This window comes from Pungitius pungitius, chromosome 12 (genome assembly GCF_949316345.1).
Source record: "Pungitius pungitius chromosome 12, fPunPun2.1, whole genome shotgun sequence".
Taxonomy (NCBI): domain Eukaryota; kingdom Metazoa; phylum Chordata; class Actinopteri; order Perciformes; family Gasterosteidae; genus Pungitius; species Pungitius pungitius.
Window position 1 is genome coordinate 14198348 of NC_084911.1, and position 20241 is coordinate 14218588.

General features: G+C 29.0%; 6 non-coding genes across 6 annotated transcripts; all 6 read right to left on the reverse strand.

Annotated features, from left to right (window-relative positions):
* Nucleotides 1-506: 506 nt before the first annotated feature.
* Nucleotides 507-722, reverse strand: LOC134133046 (small nucleolar RNA U3). The gene has a single exon (XR_009957175.1). It is a non-coding gene; the product is annotated as a small nucleolar RNA U3 (small nucleolar RNA).
* A 1387-nt stretch (nucleotides 723-2109) lies between these two features.
* Nucleotides 2110-2325, reverse strand: LOC134133065 (small nucleolar RNA U3). The gene has a single exon (XR_009957194.1). It is a non-coding gene; the product is annotated as a small nucleolar RNA U3 (small nucleolar RNA).
* Nucleotides 2326-3715: 1390 nt separating this feature from the next.
* LOC134133048 (small nucleolar RNA U3) lies at nucleotides 3716-3931 on the reverse strand. The gene has a single exon (XR_009957177.1). It is a non-coding gene; the product is annotated as a small nucleolar RNA U3 (small nucleolar RNA).
* A 1387-nt stretch (nucleotides 3932-5318) lies between these two features.
* Nucleotides 5319-5534, reverse strand: LOC134133049 (small nucleolar RNA U3). The gene has a single exon (XR_009957178.1). It is a non-coding gene; the product is annotated as a small nucleolar RNA U3 (small nucleolar RNA).
* Nucleotides 5535-8898: 3364 nt separating this feature from the next.
* On the reverse strand, nucleotides 8899-9114 carry LOC134133050 (small nucleolar RNA U3). The gene has a single exon (XR_009957179.1). It is a non-coding gene; the product is annotated as a small nucleolar RNA U3 (small nucleolar RNA).
* A 3797-nt stretch (nucleotides 9115-12911) lies between these two features.
* Nucleotides 12912-13127, reverse strand: LOC134133051 (small nucleolar RNA U3). Its single transcript, XR_009957180.1, has one exon. It is a non-coding gene; the product is annotated as a small nucleolar RNA U3 (small nucleolar RNA).
* Nucleotides 13128-20241: the final 7114 nt, after the last annotated feature.

The following is a 20241-nucleotide window of genomic DNA, read 5'->3' on the forward strand; positions in this document are numbered from 1 at the left end:
GTTGCAGTAAAATGTTACAACATAGAATGTTACAGTAAAAAATGTTACAATAGAATGTTACAGTAGAATGATAAATTAGAATGTTACAGTAAAGTAATTAAATTAGAACGTTTTAATAGAATGTTGCAGTAGAATCTTACAGCATAGAATGTTACAGTAGAATGATACATTTGAATAGTTCAGTAGAATGTTACAGTATAGAATGTTAGAATAGAATGTTACAGTAGAATAGTGCGATAGAATGTTGCAGTAGAATAGTGCGATAGAATGTTGAAGTAGAATGTTACAGTATAGAATGTTACAATAGTATATTACAGCAGAATGATACATTAGCATGTTTCAGTTGAATGCTACAGTAAAGAATGTTACATTAAAATGTTACAGTTTAGAATGTTGCATTAGATGGTTTCAGTAGAATGTTACAGTAAAATGTTAAATTAGAATGTTCTAATAGAATGTTAATATATAAATAAGAATAAATAAAACTCTATTCACATAGTCTGATAACCACTCGGTCCATATTTCCCACCTCTTTACTCCACTAGGAAGTAAAGAGCGGTCATCAATGGCAGAAAGCTTGTGAACTGATTCACGTCTCTGTGCCCGCTTCACGCCCAGTGGGAAATATCACATTTCATCATCGTGGATAGGGAGGCCATACCATTTTGAAACACACTTCTCAAGTCGGAAACTATAGAAATGATCCCTGAAAGTATAGTCTTAGTTTGCTTGAGGATGAAAACGGGATCTGACTTTCAAAATAACTATCACCGATGGTTCTCCTTTTGGTACCACCAGAGTATGTTCCTTTGGTGCTGAGGCAGACTGTGAGGCGCTGGACAGAGGCAAACGAAGCCATGCAGGACTTCTTGGATTGATGGACTGCGATCCGCAGTGTGGACCTCTTGGGAGGTAATCCACAGCATTACATTACAAAGTTACAGTATAGAATGTTACAATGGAATTTTACAGTAGAATGTTTTAATAGAATGTTACAGTAAAAAATGCTACAGTATAGAATGTTACAATAGAATGATACATTAGAACGTTTTAATAGAATGTTGCAGTAGAGTGTTACAGTAGAATGTTACATTGCAAAGTTACAGTATAGAATGTTACAATGCAATTTTACAGTAGAATGTTAATAGAATGTTACATTTGAATGTCTTAATAGAATGTTGCAGTAAAATGTTACATCATAGAATGTCACAGTATAGAATGTTACAGTAGAATTATACATTAGAATGTTACAGTAGAATGATACATTAAGACGGTTTAATAGAATGTTGCAGTAGAGTGTTACAGCATAGAATGTTACAGTAAAGAATGTTACATTACAATGTTACAGTATAAAATGTTACAGTAGAATGTTACAGTAGAATAGTGTGATAGAATGTTGCAGTAGAATAGTGCGATAGAATGTTACAGTAGAATGTTACAGTAAAATGATAAATTAGAACGTTTTAATAGAATGTTGCAGTATAGAATGTTACATTAGAATGTTATAATAGAATATTACAGTAGAATGATACATTTGAATCTTTCAGTAGAATGTTAAGTTAGAATGTTAATAGAATGTTACATTAGAATGTTTTAATAGAATGTTGCAGTAAAATGTTACAACATAGAATGTTACAGTAAAAAATGTTACAATAGAATGTTACAGTAGAATGATAAATTAGAATGTTACAGTAAAGTAATTAAATTAGAACGTTTTAATAGAATGTTGCAGTAGAATCTTACAGCATAGAATGTTACAGTAGAATGATACATTTGAATAGTTCAGTAGAATGTTACAGTATAGAATGTTAGAATAGAATGTTACAGTAGAATAGTGCGATAGAATGTTGCAGTAGAATAGTGCGATAGAATGTTGAAGTAGAATGTTACAGTATAGAATGTTACAATAGTATATTACAGCAGAATGATACATTAGCATGTTTCAGTTGAATGCTACAGTAAAGAATGTTACATTAAAATGTTACAGTTTAGAATGTTGCATTAGATGGTTTCAGTAGAATGTTACAGTAAAATGTTAAATTAGAATGTTCTAATAGAATGTTAATATATAAATAAGAATAAATAAAACTCTATTCACATAGTCTGATAACCACTCGGTCCATATTTCCCACCTCTTTACTCCACTAGGAAGTAAAGAGCGGTCATCAATGGCAGAAAGCTTGTGAACTGATTCACGTCTCTGTGCCCGCTTCACGCCCAGTGGGAAATATCACATTTCATCATCGTGGATAGGGAGGCCATACCATTTTGAAACACACTTCTCAAGTCGGAAACTATAGAAATTATCCCTGAAAGTATAGTCTTAGTTTGCTTGAGGATGAAAACGGGATCTGACTTTCAAAATAACAACTATCACCGATGGTTCTCCTTTTGGTACCACCAGAGTATGTTCCTTTGGTGCTGAGGCAGACTGTGAGGCGCTGGACAGAGGCAAACGAAGCCATGCAGGACTTCTTGGATTGATGGACTGCGATCCGCAGTGTGGACCTCTTGGGAGGTAATCCACAGCATTACATTACAAAGTTACAGTATAGAATGTTACAAGAGAATTTTACAGTAGAATGTTTTAATAGAATGTTACAGTAAAAAATGCTACAGTATAGAATGTTACAATAGAATGATACATTAGAACGTTTTAATAGAATGTTGCAGTAGAGTGTTACAGTAGAATGTTACATTGCAAAGTTACAGTATAGAATGTTACAATGCAATTTTACAGTAGAATGTTAATAGAATGTTACATTTGAATGTCTTAATAGAATGTTGCAGTAAAATGTTACATCATAGAATGTCACAGTATAGAATGTTACAGTAGAATTATACATTAGAATGTTACAGTAGAATGATACATTAAGACGGTTTAATAGAATGTTGCAGTAGAGTGTTACAGCATAGAATGTTACAGTAAAGAATGTTACATTACAATGTTACAGTATAAAATGTTACAGTAGAATGTTACAGTAGAATAGTGTGATAGAATGTTGCAGTAGAATAGTGCGATAGAATGTTACAGTAGAATGTTACAGTAAAATGATAAATTAGAACGTTTTAATAGAATGTTGCAGTATAGAATGTTACATTAGAATGTTATAATAGAATATTACAGTAGAATGATACATTTGAATCTTTCAGTAGAATGTTAAGTTAGAATGTTAATAGAATGTTACATTAGAATGTTTTAATAGAATGTTGCAGTAAAATGTTACAACATAGAATGTTACAGTAAAAAATGTTACAATAGAATGTTACAGTAGAATGATAAATTAGAATGTTACAGTAAAGTAATTAAATTAGAACGTTTTAATAGAATGTTGCAGTAGAATCTTACAGCATAGAATGTTACAGTAGAATGATACATTTGAATAGTTCAGTAGAATGTTACAGTATAGAATGTTAGAATAGAATGTTACAGTAGAATAGTGCGATAGAATGTTGCAGTAGAATAGTGCGATAGAATGTTGAAGTAGAATGTTACAGTATAGAATGTTACAATAGTATATTACAGCAGAATGATACATTAGCATGTTTCAGTTGAATGCTACAGTAAAGAATGTTACATTAAAATGTTACAGTTTAGAATGTTGCATTAGATGGTTTCAGTAGAATGTTACAGTAAAATGTTAAATTAGAATGTTCTAATAGAATGTTAATATATAAATAAGAATAAATAAAACTCTATTCACATAGTCTGATAACCACTCGGTCCATATTTCCCACCTCTTTACTCCACTAGGAAGTAAAGAGCGGTCATCAATGGCAGAAAGCTTGTGAACTGATTCACGTCTCTGTGCCCGCTTCACGCCCAGTGGGAAATATCACATTTCATCATCGTGGATAGGGAGGCCATACCATTTTGAAACACACTTCTCAAGTCGGAAACTATAGAAATGATCCCTGAAAGTATAGTCTTAGTTTGCTTGAGGATGAAAACGGGATCTGACTTTCAAAATAACTATCACCGATGGTTCTCCTTTTGGTACCACCAGAGTATGTTCCTTTGGTGCTGAGGCAGACTGTGAGGCGCTGGACAGAGGCAAACGAAGCCATGCAGGACTTCTTGGATTGATGGACTGCGATCCGCAGTGTGGACCTCTTGGGAGGTAATCCACAGCATTACATTACAAAGTTACAGTATAGAATGTTACAATGGAATTTTACAGTAGAATGTTTTAATAGAATGTTACAGTAAAAAATGCTACAGTATAGAATGTTACAATAGAATGATACATTAGAACGTTTTAATAGAATGTTGCAGTAGAGTGTTACAGTAGAATGTTACATTGCAAAGTTACAGTATAGAATGTTACAATGCAATTTTACAGTAGAATGTTAATAGAATGTTACATTTGAATGTCTTAATAGAATGTTGCAGTAAAATGTTACATCATAGAATGTCACAGTATAGAATGTTACAGTAGAATTATACATTAGAATGTTACAGTAGAATGATACATTAAGACGGTTTAATAGAATGTTGCAGTAGAGTGTTACAGCATAGAATGTTACAGTAAAGAATGTTACATTACAATGTTACAGTATAAAATGTTACAGTAGAATGTTACAGTAGAATAGTGTGATAGAATGTTGCAGTAGAATAGTGCGATAGAATGTTACAGTAGAATGTTACAGTAAAATGATAAATTAGAACGTTTTAATAGAATGTTGCAGTATAGAATGTTACATTAGAATGTTATAATAGAATATTACAGTAGAATGATACATTTGAATCTTTCAGTAGAATGTTAAGTTAGAATGTTAATAGAATGTTACATTAGAATGTTTTAATAGAATGTTGCAGTAAAATGTTACAACATAGAATGTTACAGTAAAAAATGTTACAATAGAATGTTACAGTAGAATGATAAATTAGAATGTTACAGTAAAGTAATTAAATTAGAACGTTTTAATAGAATGTTGCAGTAGAATCTTACAGCATAGAATGTTACAGTAGAATGATACATTTGAATAGTTCAGTAGAATGTTACAGTATAGAATGTTAGAATAGAATGTTACAGTAGAATAGTGCGATAGAATGTTGCAGTAGAATAGTGCGATAGAATGTTGAAGTAGAATGTTACAGTATAGAATGTTACAATAGTATATTACAGCAGAATGATACATTAGCATGTTTCAGTTGAATGCTACAGTAAAGAATGTTACATTAAAATGTTACAGTTTAGAATGTTGCATTAGATGGTTTCAGTAGAATGTTACAGTAAAATGTTAAATTAGAATGTTCTAATAGAATGTTAATATATAAATAAGAATAAATAAAACTCTATTCACATAGTCTGATAACCACTCGGTCCATATTTCCCACCTCTTTACTCCACTAGGAAGTAAAGAGCGGTCATCAATGGCAGAAAGCTTGTGAACTGATTCACGTCTCTGTGCCCGCTTCACGCCCAGTGGGAAATATCACATTTCATCATCGTGGATAGGGAGGCCATACCATTTTGAAACACACTTCTCAAGTCGGAAACTATAGAAATGATCCCTGAAAGTATAGTCTTAGTTTGCTTGAGGCTGAAAACGGGATCTGACTTTCAAAATAACAACTATCACCGATGGTTCTCCTTTTGGTACCACCAGAGTATGTTCCTTTGGTGCTGAGGCAGACTGTGAGGCGCTGGACAGAGGCAAACGAAGCCATGCAGGACTTCTTGGATTGATGGACTGCGATCCGCAGTGTGGACCTCTTGGGAGGTAATCCACAGCATTACATTACAAAGTTACAGTATAGAATGTTACAAGAGAATTTTACAGTAGAATGTTTTAATAGAATGTTACAGTAAAAAATGCTACAGTATAGAATGTTACAATAGAATGATACATTAGAACGTTTTAATAGAATGTTGCAGTAGAGTGTTACAGTAGAATGTTACATTGCAAAGTTACAGTATAGAATGTTACAATGCAATTTTACAGTAGAATGTTAATAGAATGTTACATTTGAATGTCTTAATAGAATGTTGCAGTAAAATGTTACATCATAGAATGTCACAGTATAGAATGTTACAGTAGAATTATACATTAGAAGGTTACAGTAGAATGATACATTAAGACGGTTTAATAGAATGTTGCAGTAGAGTGTTACAGCATAGAATGTTACAGTATAGAATGTTACATTACAATGTTACAGTATAGAATGTTGCATTAGAATATTACAGTAGAATAGTGCGATAGAATGTTGCAGTAGAATAGTGCGATAGAATGTTACAGTATAGAATGTTACAGTAGAATGTTACAGTAAAATGATAAATTAGAATGTTTTAATAGAATGTTGCAATATAGAATGTTACATTAGAATGTTATAATAGAATATTACAGTAGAATGATACATTTGAATCTTTCAGTAGAATGTTAGAGTAGAATGTTAATAGAATGTTACATTAGAATGTTTTAATAGAATGTTGCAGCAAAATGTTACAGTATAGAATGTTACATTAGAATGTTACAGTAAAGTAATTAAATTAGAACCTTTTAATAGAATGTTGCAGTAGAGTGTTACAGCATAGAATGTTACATTAAAGAATGTTACATTACAATGTTACATTATAGAATGTTACAATGGAATTTTACAGTAGAATGTTAATAGAATGTTACATTAGAATGTCTTAATAGAATGTTGCAGTAAAATGTTACATCATAGAATGTTACAGTATAGAATGTTACAGTAGAATGATACATTAAGACGGTTTAATAGAATGTTGCTGTAGAGTGTTACAGCATAGAATGTTACAGTATAGAATGTTACATTACAATGTTACAGTATAGAATGTTGCATTAGAATATTACAGTAGAATGATACATTAGAATGTTTTAATAGAATGTTGCAGTAAAGTAATTAAATTAGAACCTTTTTATAGAATGTTACAGTAAAGAATGTTACATTAAAATGTTACAGTATAGGATGTTACATCAGAATGTTACAGTAGAATAATTCAACAGAATGTTACAGTAGAATGTTACATTAGAATATTTCAATAGAATGTTGCAGTAGAATGTTACATTACAATGTTACAGTATAAAATGTTACAGTAGAATGTTACAGTAGAATAGTGCGATGGAATGTTGCAGTAGAATAGTGCGATAGAATGTTACAGTATAGAATGTTACAGTAGAATGTAATAATATAACATTACAGTAGAATGTTAAGTTAGAAGGTTAATAGAATGTTACATTAGAATGTTTTAATAGAATGTTGCAGTAAAATGTTACATCATAGAATGTTACAGTTAAGAATGAATGTTACAGTATAGAATGTTACATTAGAATGTTACAGTAAAGTAATTAAATTAGAACCTTTTAATAGAATGTTACAGTAAAGTAATTAAATTAGAACCTTTTAATAGAATGTTGCAGTAGAGTGTTACAGCATAGAATGTTACAGTTAAGAATGTTACAGTATAGAATGTTACATTATAGAATGTTATAATAGAATATTACTGTAGAATGATACATTAGAATGTTTCAGTAGAATGTTACATTGCAAAGTTACAGTATAGAATGTTACAATGGAATTTTACAGTAGAATGTTAATAGAATGTTACATTTGAATGTCTTAATAGAATGTTACAGTAGAATAATTTAACAGAATGTTACAGTAGAATGTTACATTAGAATATTTCAATAGAATGTTGCAGTAGAATGTTACAGTAAAGAATGTTACATTACAATGTTACAGTAAAAAATGTTACAATAGAATGTTACAGTAGAATGATAAATTAGAATGTTACAGTAAAGTAATTAAATTAGAACGTTTTAATAGAATGTTGCAGTAGAATCTTACAGCATAGAATGTTACAGTAGAATGATACATTTGAATAGTTCAGTAGAATGTTACAGTATAGAATGTTAGAATAGAATGTTACAGTAGAATAGTGCGATAGAATGTTGCAGTAGAATAGTGCAATAGAATGTTGAAGTAGAATGTTACAGTATAGAATGTTACAATAGTATATTACAGCAGAATGATACATAAGAATGTTTCAGTTGAATAATTCAACAGAATGTTACAGTAGAATGTTACATTAGAATATTTCAATAGAATGTTGCAGTAGAATGTTACAGTAAAGAATGTTACATTACAATGTTACAGTATAAAATGTTACAGTAGAATGTTACAGTAGAATAGTGTGATAGAATGTTGCAGTAGAATAGTGCGATATAATGTTACAGTATAGAATGTTACAGTAGAATGTTACAGTAAAATGATAAATTAGAACGTTTTAATAGAATGTTGCAGTATAGAATGTTACATTAGAATGTTATAATAGAATATTACAGTAGAATGATACATTTGAATCTTTCAGTAGAATGTTAAGTTAGAATGTTAATAGAATGTTACATTAGAATGTTTTAATAGAATGTTGCAGTAAAATGTTACAACATAGAATGTTACAGTAAAAAATGTTACAATAGAATGTTACAGTAGAATGATAAATTAGAATGTTACAGTAAAGTAATTAAATTAGAACGTTTTAATAGAATGTTGCAGTAGAATCTTACAGCATAGAATGTTACAGTAGAATGATACATTTGAATAGTTCAGTAGAATGTTACAGTATAGAATGTTAGAATAGAATGTTACAGTAGAATAGTGCGATAGAATGTTGCAGTAGAATAGTGCGATAGAATGTTGAAGTAGAATGTTACAGTATAGAATGTTACAATAGTATATTACAGCAGAATGATACATTAGCATGTTTCAGTTGAATGCTACAGTAAAGAATGTTACATTAAAATGTTACAGTTTAGAATGTTGCATTAGATGGTTTCAGTAGAATGTTACAGTAAAATGTTAAATTAGAATGTTCTAATAGAATGTTAATATATAAATAAGAATAAATAAAACTCTATTCACATAGTCTGATAACCACTCGGTCCATATTTCCCACCTCTTTACTCCACTAGGAAGTAAAGAGCGGTCATCAATGGCAGAAAGCTTGTGAACTGATTCACGTCTCTGTGCCCGCTTCACGCCCAGTGGGAAATATCACATTTCATCATCGTGGATAGGGAGGCCATACCATTTTGAAACACACTTCTCAAGTCGGAAACTATAGAAATGATCCCTGAAAGTATAGTCTTAGTTTGCTTGAGGCTGAAAACGGGATCTGACTTTCAAAATAACAACTATCACCGATGGTTCTCCTTTTGGTACCACCAGAGTATGTTCCTTTGGTGCTGAGGCAGACTGTGAGGCGCTGGACAGAGGCAAACGAAGCCATGCAGGACTTCTTGGATTGATGGACTGCGATCCGCAGTGTGGACCTCTTGGGAGGTAATCCACAGCATTACATTACAAAGTTACAGTATAGAATGTTACAAGAGAATTTTACAGTAGAATGTTTTAATAGAATGTTACAGTAAAAAATGCTACAGTATAGAATGTTACAATAGAATGATACATTAGAACGTTTTAATAGAATGTTGCAGTAGAGTGTTACAGTAGAATGTTACATTGCAAAGTTACAGTATAGAATGTTACAATGCAATTTTACAGTAGAATGTTAATAGAATGTTACATTTGAATGTCTTAATAGAATGTTGCAGTAAAATGTTACATCATAGAATGTCACAGTATAGAATGTTACAGTAGAATTATACATTAGAAGGTTACAGTAGAATGATACATTAAGACGGTTTAATAGAATGTTGCAGTAGAGTGTTACAGCATAGAATGTTACAGTATAGAATGTTACATTACAATGTTACAGTATAGAATGTTGCATTAGAATATTACAGTAGAATAGTGCGATAGAATGTTGCAGTAGAATAGTGCGATAGAATGTTACAGTATAGAATGTTACAGTAGAATGTTACAGTAAAATGATAAATTAGAACGTTTTAATAGAATGTTGCAATATAGAATGTTACATTAGAATGTTATAATAGAATATTACAGTAGAATGATACATTTGAATCTTTCAGTAGAATGTTAGAGTAGAATGTTAATAGAATGTTACATTAGAATGTTTTAATAGAATGTTGCAGCAAAATGTTACAGTATAGAATGTTACATTAGAATGTTACAGTAAAGTAATTAAATTAGAACCTTTTAATAGAATGTTGCAGTAGAGTGTTACAGCATAGAATGTTACATTAAAGAATGTTACATTACAATGTTACATTATAGAATGTTACAATGGAATTTTACAGTAGAATGTTAATAGAATGTTACATTAGAATGTCTTAATAGAATGTTGCAGTAAAATGTTACATCATAGAATGTTACAGTATAGAATGTTACAGTAGAATGATACATTAAGACGGTTTAATAGAATGTTGCTGTAGAGTGTTACAGCATAGAATGTTACAGTATAGAATGTTACATTACAATGTTACAGTATAGAATGTTGCATTAGAATATTACAGTAGAATGATACATTAGAATGTTTTAATAGAATGTTGCAGTAAAGTAATTAAATTAGAACCTTTTTATAGAATGTTACAGTAAAGAATGTTACATTAAAATGTTACAGTATAGGATGTTACATCAGAATGTTACAGTAGAATAATTCAACAGAATGTTACAGTAGAATGTTACATTAGAATATTTCAATAGAATGTTGCAGTAGAATGTTACATTACAATGTTACAGTATAAAATGTTACAGTAGAATGTTACAGTAGAATAGTGCGATGGAATGTTGCAGTAGAATAGTGCGATAGAATGTTACAGTATAGAATGTTACAGTAGAATGTAATAATATAACATTACAGTAGAATGTTAAGTTAGAAGGTTAATAGAATGTTACATTAGAATGTTTTAATAGAATGTTGCAGTAAAATGTTACATCATAGAATGTTACAGTTAAGAATGAATGTTACAGTATAGAATGTTACATTAGAATGTTACAGTAAAGTAATTAAATTAGAACCTTTTAATAGAATGTTACAGTAAAGTAATTAAATTAGAACCTTTTAATAGAATGTTGCAGTAGAGTGTTACAGCATAGAATGTTACAGTTAAGAATGTTACAGTATAGAATGTTACATTATAGAATGTTATAATAGAATATTACTGTAGAATGATACATTAGAATGTTTCAGTAGAATGTTACATTGCAAAGTTACAGTATAGAATGTTACAATGGAATTTTACAGTAGAATGTTAATAGAATGTTACATTTGAATGTCTTAATAGAATGTTACAGTAGAATAATTTAACAGAATGTTACAGTAGAATGTTACATTAGAATATTTCAATAGAATGTTGCAGTAGAATGTTACAGTAAAGAATGTTACATTACAATGTTACAGTAAAAAATGTTACAATAGAATGTTACAGTAGAATGATAAATTAGAATGTTACAGTAAAGTAATTAAATTAGAACGTTTTAATAGAATGTTGCAGTAGAATCTTACAGCATAGAATGTTACAGTAGAATGATACATTTGAATAGTTCAGTAGAATGTTACAGTATAGAATGTTAGAATAGAATGTTACAGTAGAATAGTGCGATAGAATGTTGCAGTAGAATAGTGCAATAGAATGTTGAAGTAGAATGTTACAGTATAGAATGTTACAATAGTATATTACAGCAGAATGATACATAAGAATGTTTCAGTTGAATAATTCAACAGAATGTTACAGTAGAATGTTACATTAGAATATTTCAATAGAATGTTGCAGTAGAATGTTACAGTAAAGAATGTTACATTACAATGTTACAGTATAAAATGTTACAGTAGAATGTTACAGTAGAATAGTGTGATAGAATGTTGCAGTAGAATAGTGCGATATAATGTTACAGTATAGAATGTTACAGTAGAATGTTACAGTAAAATGATAAATTAGAACGTTTTAATAGAATGTTGCAGTATAGAATGTTACATTAGAATGTTATAATAGAATATTACAGTAGAATGATACATTTGAATCTTTCAGTAGAATGTTAGAGTAGAATGTTACATTAGAATGTTTTAATAGAATGTTGCAGCAAAATGTTACATCATAGAATGTTACAGTATAGAATGTTACATTAGAATGTTACAGTAAAGTAATTAAATTAGAACCTTTTAATAGAATGTTGCAGTAGAGTGTTACAGCATAGAATGTTACATTAAAGAATGTTACATTACAATGTTACATTATAGAATGTTACAATGGAATTTTACAGTAGAATGTTAATAGAATGTTACATTAGAATGACTTAATAGAATGTTGCAGTAAAATGTTACATCATAGAATGTTACAGTATAGAATGTTACAGTAGAATGATACATTAAGACGGTTTAATAGAATGTTGCAGTAGAGTGTTACAGCATAGAATGTTACATTACAATGTTACAGTATAGAATGTTGCATTAGAATATTACAGTAGAATGATACATTAGAATGTTTTAATAGAATGTTGCAGTAAAGTAATTAAATTAGAACCTTTTTATAGAATGTTACAGTAAAGAATGTTACATTAAAATGTTACAGTATAGGATGTTACATCAGAATGTTACAGTAGAATAATTCAACAGAATGTTACAGTAGAATGTTACATTAGAATATTTCAATAGAATGTTGCAGTAGAATGTTACATTACAATGTTACAGTATAAAATGTTACAGTAGAATGTTACAGTAGAATAGTGCGATGGAATGTTGCAGTAGAATAGTGCGATAGAATGTTGCAGTAGAATAGTGCGATAGAATGTTGAAGTAGAATGTTACAGTATAGAATGTTACAATAGTATATTAAAGCAGAATGATACATTAGCATGTTTCAGTTGAATGCTACAGTAAAGAATGTTACATTAAAATGTTACAGTTTAGAATGTTGCATTAGATGGTTTCAGTAGAATGTTACAGTAAAATGTTAAATTAGAATGTTCTAATAGAATGTTAATATATAAATAAGAATAAATAAAACTCTATTCACATAGTCTGATAACCACTCGGTCCATATTTCCCACCTCTTTACTCCACTAGGAAGTAAAGAGCGGTCATCAATGGCAGAAAGCTTGTGAACTGATTCACGTCTCTGTGCCCGCTTCACGCCCAGTGGGAAATATCACATTTCATCATCGTGGATAGGGAGGCCATACCATTTTGAAACACACTTCTCAAGTCGGAAACTATAGAAATGATCCCTGAAAGTATAGTCTTAGTTTGCTTGAGGCTGAAAACGGGATCTGACTTTCAAAATAACAACTATCACCGATGGTTCTCCTTTTGGTACCACCAGAGTATGTTCCTTTGGTGCTGAGGCAGACTGTGAGGCGCTGGACAGAGGCAAACGAAGCCATGCAGGACTTCTTGGATTGATGGACTGCGATCCGCAGTGTGGACCTCTTGGGAGGTAATCCACAGCATTACATTACAAAGTTACAGTATAGAATGTTACAAGAGAATTTTACAGTAGAATGTTTTAATAGAATGTTACAGTAAAAAATGCTACAGTATAGAATGTTACAATAGAATGATACATTAGAACGTTTTAATAGAATGTTGCAGTAGAGTGTTACAGTAGAATGTTACATTGCAAAGTTACAGTATAGAATGTTACAATGCAATTTTACAGTAGAATGTTAATAGAATGTTACATTTGAATGTCTTAATAGAATGTTGCAGTAAAATGTTACATCATAGAATGTCACAGTATAGAATGTTACAGTAGAATTATACATTAGAAGGTTACAGTAGAATGATACATTAAGACGGTTTAATAGAATGTTGCAGTAGAGTGTTACAGCATAGAATGTTACAGTATAGAATGTTACATTACAATGTTACAGTATAGAATGTTGCATTAGAATATTACAGTAGAATAGTGCGATAGAATGTTGCAGTAGAATAGTGCGATAGAATGTTACAGTATAGAATGTTACAGTAGAATGTTACAGTAAAATGATAAATTAGAACGTTTTAATAGAATGTTGCAATATAGAATGTTACATTAGAATGTTATAATAGAATATTACAGTAGAATGATACATTTGAATCTTTCAGTAGAATGTTAGAGTAGAATGTTAATAGAATGTTACATTAGAATGTTTTAATAGAATGTTGCAGCAAAATGTTACAGTATAGAATGTTACATTAGAATGTTACAGTAAAGTAATTAAATTAGAACCTTTTAATAGAATGTTGCAGTAGAGTGTTACAGCATAGAATGTTACATTAAAGAATGTTACATTACAATGTTACATTATAGAATGTTACAATGGAATTTTACAGTAGAATGTTAATAGAATGTTACATTAGAATGTCTTAATAGAATGTTGCAGTAAAATGTTACATCATAGAATGTTACAGTATAGAATGTTACAGTAGAATGATACATTAAGACGGTTTAATAGAATGTTGCTGTAGAGTGTTACAGCATAGAATGTTACAGTATAGAATGTTACATTACAATGTTACAGTATAGAATGTTGCATTAGAATATTACAGTAGAATGATACATTAGAATGTTTTAATAGAATGTTGCAGTAAAGTAATTAAATTAGAACCTTTTTATAGAATGTTACAGTAAAGAATGTTACATTAAAATGTTACAGTATAGGATGTTACATCAGAATGTTACAGTAGAATAATTCAACAGAATGTTACAGTAGAATGTTACATTAGAATATTTCAATAGAATGTTGCAGTAGAATGTTACATTACAATGTTACAGTATAAAATGTTACAGTAGAATGTTACAGTAGAATAGTGCGATGGAATGTTGCAGTAGAATAGTGCGATAGAATGTTACAGTATAGAATGTTACAGTAGAATGTAATAATATAACATTACAGTAGAATGTTAAGTTAGAAGGTTAATAGAATGTTACATTAGAATGTTTTAATAGAATGTTGCAGTAAAATGTTACATCATAGAATGTTACAGTTAAGAATGAATGTTACAGTATAGAATGTTACATTAGAATGTTACAGTAAAGTAATTAAATTAGAACCTTTTAATAGAATGTTACAGTAAAGTAATTAAATTAGAACCTTTTAATAGAATGTTGCAGTAGAGTGTTACAGCATAGAATGTTACAGTTAAGAATGTTACAGTATAGAATGTTACATTATAGAATGTTATAATAGAATATTACTGTAGAATGATACATTAGAATGTTTCAGTAGAATGTTACATTGCAAAGTTACAGTATAGAATGTTACAATGGAATTTTACAGTAGAATGTTAATAGAATGTTACATTTGAATGTCTTAATAGAATGTTACAGTAGAATAATTTAACAGAATGTTACAGTAGAATGTTACATTAGAATATTTCAATAGAATGTTGCAGTAGAATGTTACAGTAAAGAATGTTACATTACAATGTTACAGTAAAAAATGTTACAATAGAATGTTACAGTAGAATGATAAATTAGAATGTTACAGTAAAGTAATTAAATTAGAACGTTTTAATAGAATGTTGCAGTAGAATCTTACAGCATAGAATGTTACAGTAGAATGATACATTTGAATAGTTCAGTAGAATGTTACAGTATAGAATGTTAGAATAGAATGTTACAGTAGAATAGTGCGATAGAATGTTGCAGTAGAATAGTGCAATAGAATGTTGAAGTAGAATGTTACAGTATAGAATGTTACAATAGTATATTACAGCAGAATGATACATAAGAATGTTTCAGTTGAATAATTCAACAGAATGTTACAGTAGAATGTTACATTAGAATATTTCAATAGAATGTTGCAGTAGAATGTTACAGTAAAGAATGTTACATTACAATGTTACAGTATAAAATGTTACAGTAGAATGTTACAGTAGAATAGTGTGATAGAATGTTGCAGTAGAATAGTGCGATATAATGTTACAGTATAGAATGTTACAGTAGAATGTTACAGTAAAATGATAAATTAGAACGTTTTAATAGAATGTTGCAGTATAGAATGTTACATTAGAATGTTATAATAGAATATTACAGTAGAATGATACATTTGAATCTTTCAGTAGAATGTTAGAGTAGAATGTTACATTAGAATGTTTTAATAGAATGTTGCAGCAAAATGTTACATCATAGAATGTTACAGTATAGAATGTTACATTAGAATGTTACAGTAAAGTAATTAAATTAGAACCTTTTAATAGAATGTTGCAGTAGAGTGTTACAGCATAGAATGTTACATTAAAGAATGTTACATTACAATGTTACATTATAGAATGTTACAATGGAATTTTACAGTAGAATGTTAATAGAATGTTACATTAGAATGTCTTAATAGAATGTTGCAGTAAAATGTTACATCATAGAATGTTACAGTATAGAATGTTACAGTAGAATGATACATTAAGACGGTTTAATAGAATGTTGCTGTAGAGTGTTACAGCATAGAATGTTACAGTATAGAATGTTACATTACAATGTTACAGTATAGAATGTTGCATTAGAATATTACAGTAGAATGATACATTAGAATGTTTTAATAGAATGTTGCAGTAAAGTAATTAAATTAGAACCTTTTTATAGAATGTTACAGTAAAGAATGTTACATTAAAATGTTACAGTATAGGATGTTACATCAGAATGTTACAGTAGAATAATTCAACAGAATGTTACAGTAGAATGTTACATTAGAATATTTCAATAGAATGTTGCAGTAGAATGTTACATTACAATGTTACAGTATAAAATGTTACAGTAGAATGTTACAGTAGAATAGTGCGATGGAATGTTGCAGTAGAATAGTGCGATAGAATGTTACAGTATAGAATGTTACAGTAGAATGTAATAATATAACATTACAGTAGAATGTTAAGTTAGAAGGTTAATAGAATGTTACATTAGAATGTTTTAATAGAATGTTGCAGTAAAATGTTACATCATAGAATGTTACAGTTAAGAATGAATGTTACAGTATAGAATGTTACATTAGAATGTTACAGTAAAGTAATTAAATTAGAACCTTTTAATAGAATGTTACAGTAAAGTAATTAAATTAGAACCTTTTAATAGAATGTTGCAGTAGAGTGTTACAGCATAGAATGTTACAGTTAAGAATGTTACAGTATAGAATGTTACATTATAGAATGTTATAATAGAATATTACTGTAGAATGATACATTAGAATGTTTCAGTAGAATGTTACATTGCAAAGTTACAGTATAGAATGTTACAATGGAATTTTACAGTAGAATGTTAATAGAATGTTACATTTGAATGTCTTAATAGAATGTTACAGTAGAATAATTTAACAGAATGTTACAGTAGAATGTTACATTAGAATATTTCAATAGAATGTTGCAGTAGAATGTTACAGTAAAGAATGTTACATTACAATGTTACAGTAAAAAATGTTACAATAGAATGTTACAGTAGAATGATAAATTAGAATGTTACAGTAAAGTAATTAAATTAGAACGTTTTAATAGAATGTTGCAGTAGAATCTTACAGCATAGAATGTTACAGTAGAATGATACATTTGAATAGTTCAGTAGAATGTTACAGTATAGAATGTTAGAATAGAATGTTACAGTAGAATAGTGCGATAGAATGTTGCAGTAGAATAGTGCAATAGAATGTTGAAGTAGAATGTTACAGTATAGAATGTTACAATAGTATATTACAGCAGAATGATACATAAGAATGTTTCAGTTGAATAATTCAACAGAATGTTACAGTAGAATGTTACATTAGAATATTTCAATAGAATGTTGCAGTAGAATGTTACAGTAAAGAATGTTACATTACAATGTTACAGTATAAAATGTTACAGTAGAATGTTACAGTAGAATAGTGTGATAGAATGTTGCAGTAGAATAGTGCGATATAATGTTACAGTATAGAATGTTACAGTAGAATGTTACAGTAAAATGATAAATTAGAACGTTTTAATAGAATGTTGCAGTATAGAATGTTACATTAGAATGTTATAATAGAATATTACAGTAGAATGATACATTTGAATCTTTCAGTAGAATGTTAGAGTAGAATGTTACATTAGAATGTTTTAATAGAATGTTGCAGCAAAATGTTACATCATAGAATGTTACAGTATAGAATGTTACATTAGAATGTTACAGTAAAGTAATTAAATTAGAACCTTTTAATAGAATGTTGCAGTAGAGTGTTACAGCATAGAATGTTACAGTTAAGAATGTTACAGTATAGAATGTTACATTATAGAATGTTATAATAGAATATTACTGTAGAATGATACATTAGAATGTTTCAGTAGAATGTTACATTGCAAAGTTACAGTATAGAATGTTACAATGGAATTTTACAGTAGAATGTTAATAGAATGTTACATTTGAATGTCTTAATAGAATGTTACAGTAGAATAATTTAACAGAATGTTACAGTAGAATGTTACATTAGAATATTTCAATAGAATGTTGCAGTAGAATGTTACAGTAAAGAATGTTACATTACAATGTTACAGTAAAAAATGTTACAATAGAATGTTACAGTAGAATGATAAATTAGAATGTTACAGTAAAGTAATTAAATTAGAACGTTTTAATAGAATGTTGCAGTAGAATCTTACAGCATAGAATGTTACAGTAGAATGATACATTTGAATAGTTCAGTAGAATGTTACAGTATAGAATGTTAGAATAGAATGTTACAGTAGAATAGTGCGATAGAATGTTGCAGTAGAATAGTGCAATAGAATGTTGAAGTAGAATGTTACAGTATAGAATGTTACAATAGTATATTACAGCAGAATGATACATAAGAATGTTTCAGTTGAATAATTCAACAGAATGTTACAGTAGAATGTTACATTAGAATATTTCAATAGAATGTTGCAGTAGAATGTTACAGTAAAGAATGTTACATTACAATGTTACAGTATAAAATGTTACAGTAGAATGTTACAGTAGAATAGTGTGATAGAATGTTGCAGTAGAATAGTGCGATATAATGTTACAGTATAGAATGTTACAGTAGAATGTTACAGTAAAATGATAAATTAGAACGTTTTAATAGAATGTTGCAGTATAGAATGTTACATTAGAATGTTATAATAGAATATTACAGTAGAATGATACATTTGAATCTTTCAGTAGAATGTTAGAGTAGAATGTTACATTAGAATGTTTTAATAGAATGTTGCAGCAAAATGTTACATCATAGAATGTTACAGTATAGAATGTTACATTAGAATGTTACAGTAAAGTAATTAAATTAGAACCTTTTAATAGAATGTTGCAGTAGAGTGTTACAGCATAGAATGTTACATTAAAGAATGTTACATTACAATGTTACATTATAGAATGTTACAATGGAATTTTACAGTAGAATGTTAATAGAATGTTACATTAGAATGTCTTAATAGAATGTTGCAGTAAAATGTTACATCATAGAATGTTACAGTATAGAATGTTACAGTAGAATGATACATTAAGACGGTTTAATAGAATGTTGCTGTAGAGTGTTACAGCATAGAATGTTACAGTATAGAATGTTACATTACAATGTTACAGTATAGAATGTTGCATTAGAATATTACAGTAGAATGATACATTAGAATGTTTTAATAGAATGTTGCAGTAAAGTAATTAAATTAGAACCTTTTTATAGAATGTTACAGTAAAGAATGTTACATTAAAATGTTACAGTATAGGATGTTACATCAGAATGTTACAGTAGAATAATTCAACAGAATGTTACAGTAGAATGTTACATTAGAATATTTCAATAGAATGTTGCAGTAGAATGTTACATTACAATGTTACAGTATAAAATGTTACAGTAGAATGTTACAGTAGAATAGTGCGATGGAATGTTGCAGTAGAATAGTGCGATAGAATGTTACAGTATAGAATGTTACAGTAGAATGTAATAATATAACATTACAGTAGAATGTTAAGTTAGAAGGTTAATAGAATGTTACATTAGAATGTTTTAATAGAATGTTGCAGTAAAATGTTACATCATAGAATGTTACAGTTAAGAATGAATGTTACAGTATAGAATGTTACATTAGAATGTTACAGTAAAGTAATTAAATTAGAACCTTTTAATAGAATGTTACAGTAAAGTAATTAAATTAGAACCTTTTAATAGAATGTTGCAGTAGAGTGTTACAGCATAGAATGTTACAGTTAAGAATGTTACAGTATAGAATGTTACATTATAGAATGTTATAATAGAATATTACTGTAGAATGATACATTAGAATGTTTCAGTAGAATGTTACATTGCAAAGTTACAGTATAGAATGTTACAATGGAATTTTACAGTAGAATGTTAATAGAATGTTACATTTGAATGTCTTAATAGAATGTTACAGTAGAATAATTTAACAGAATGTT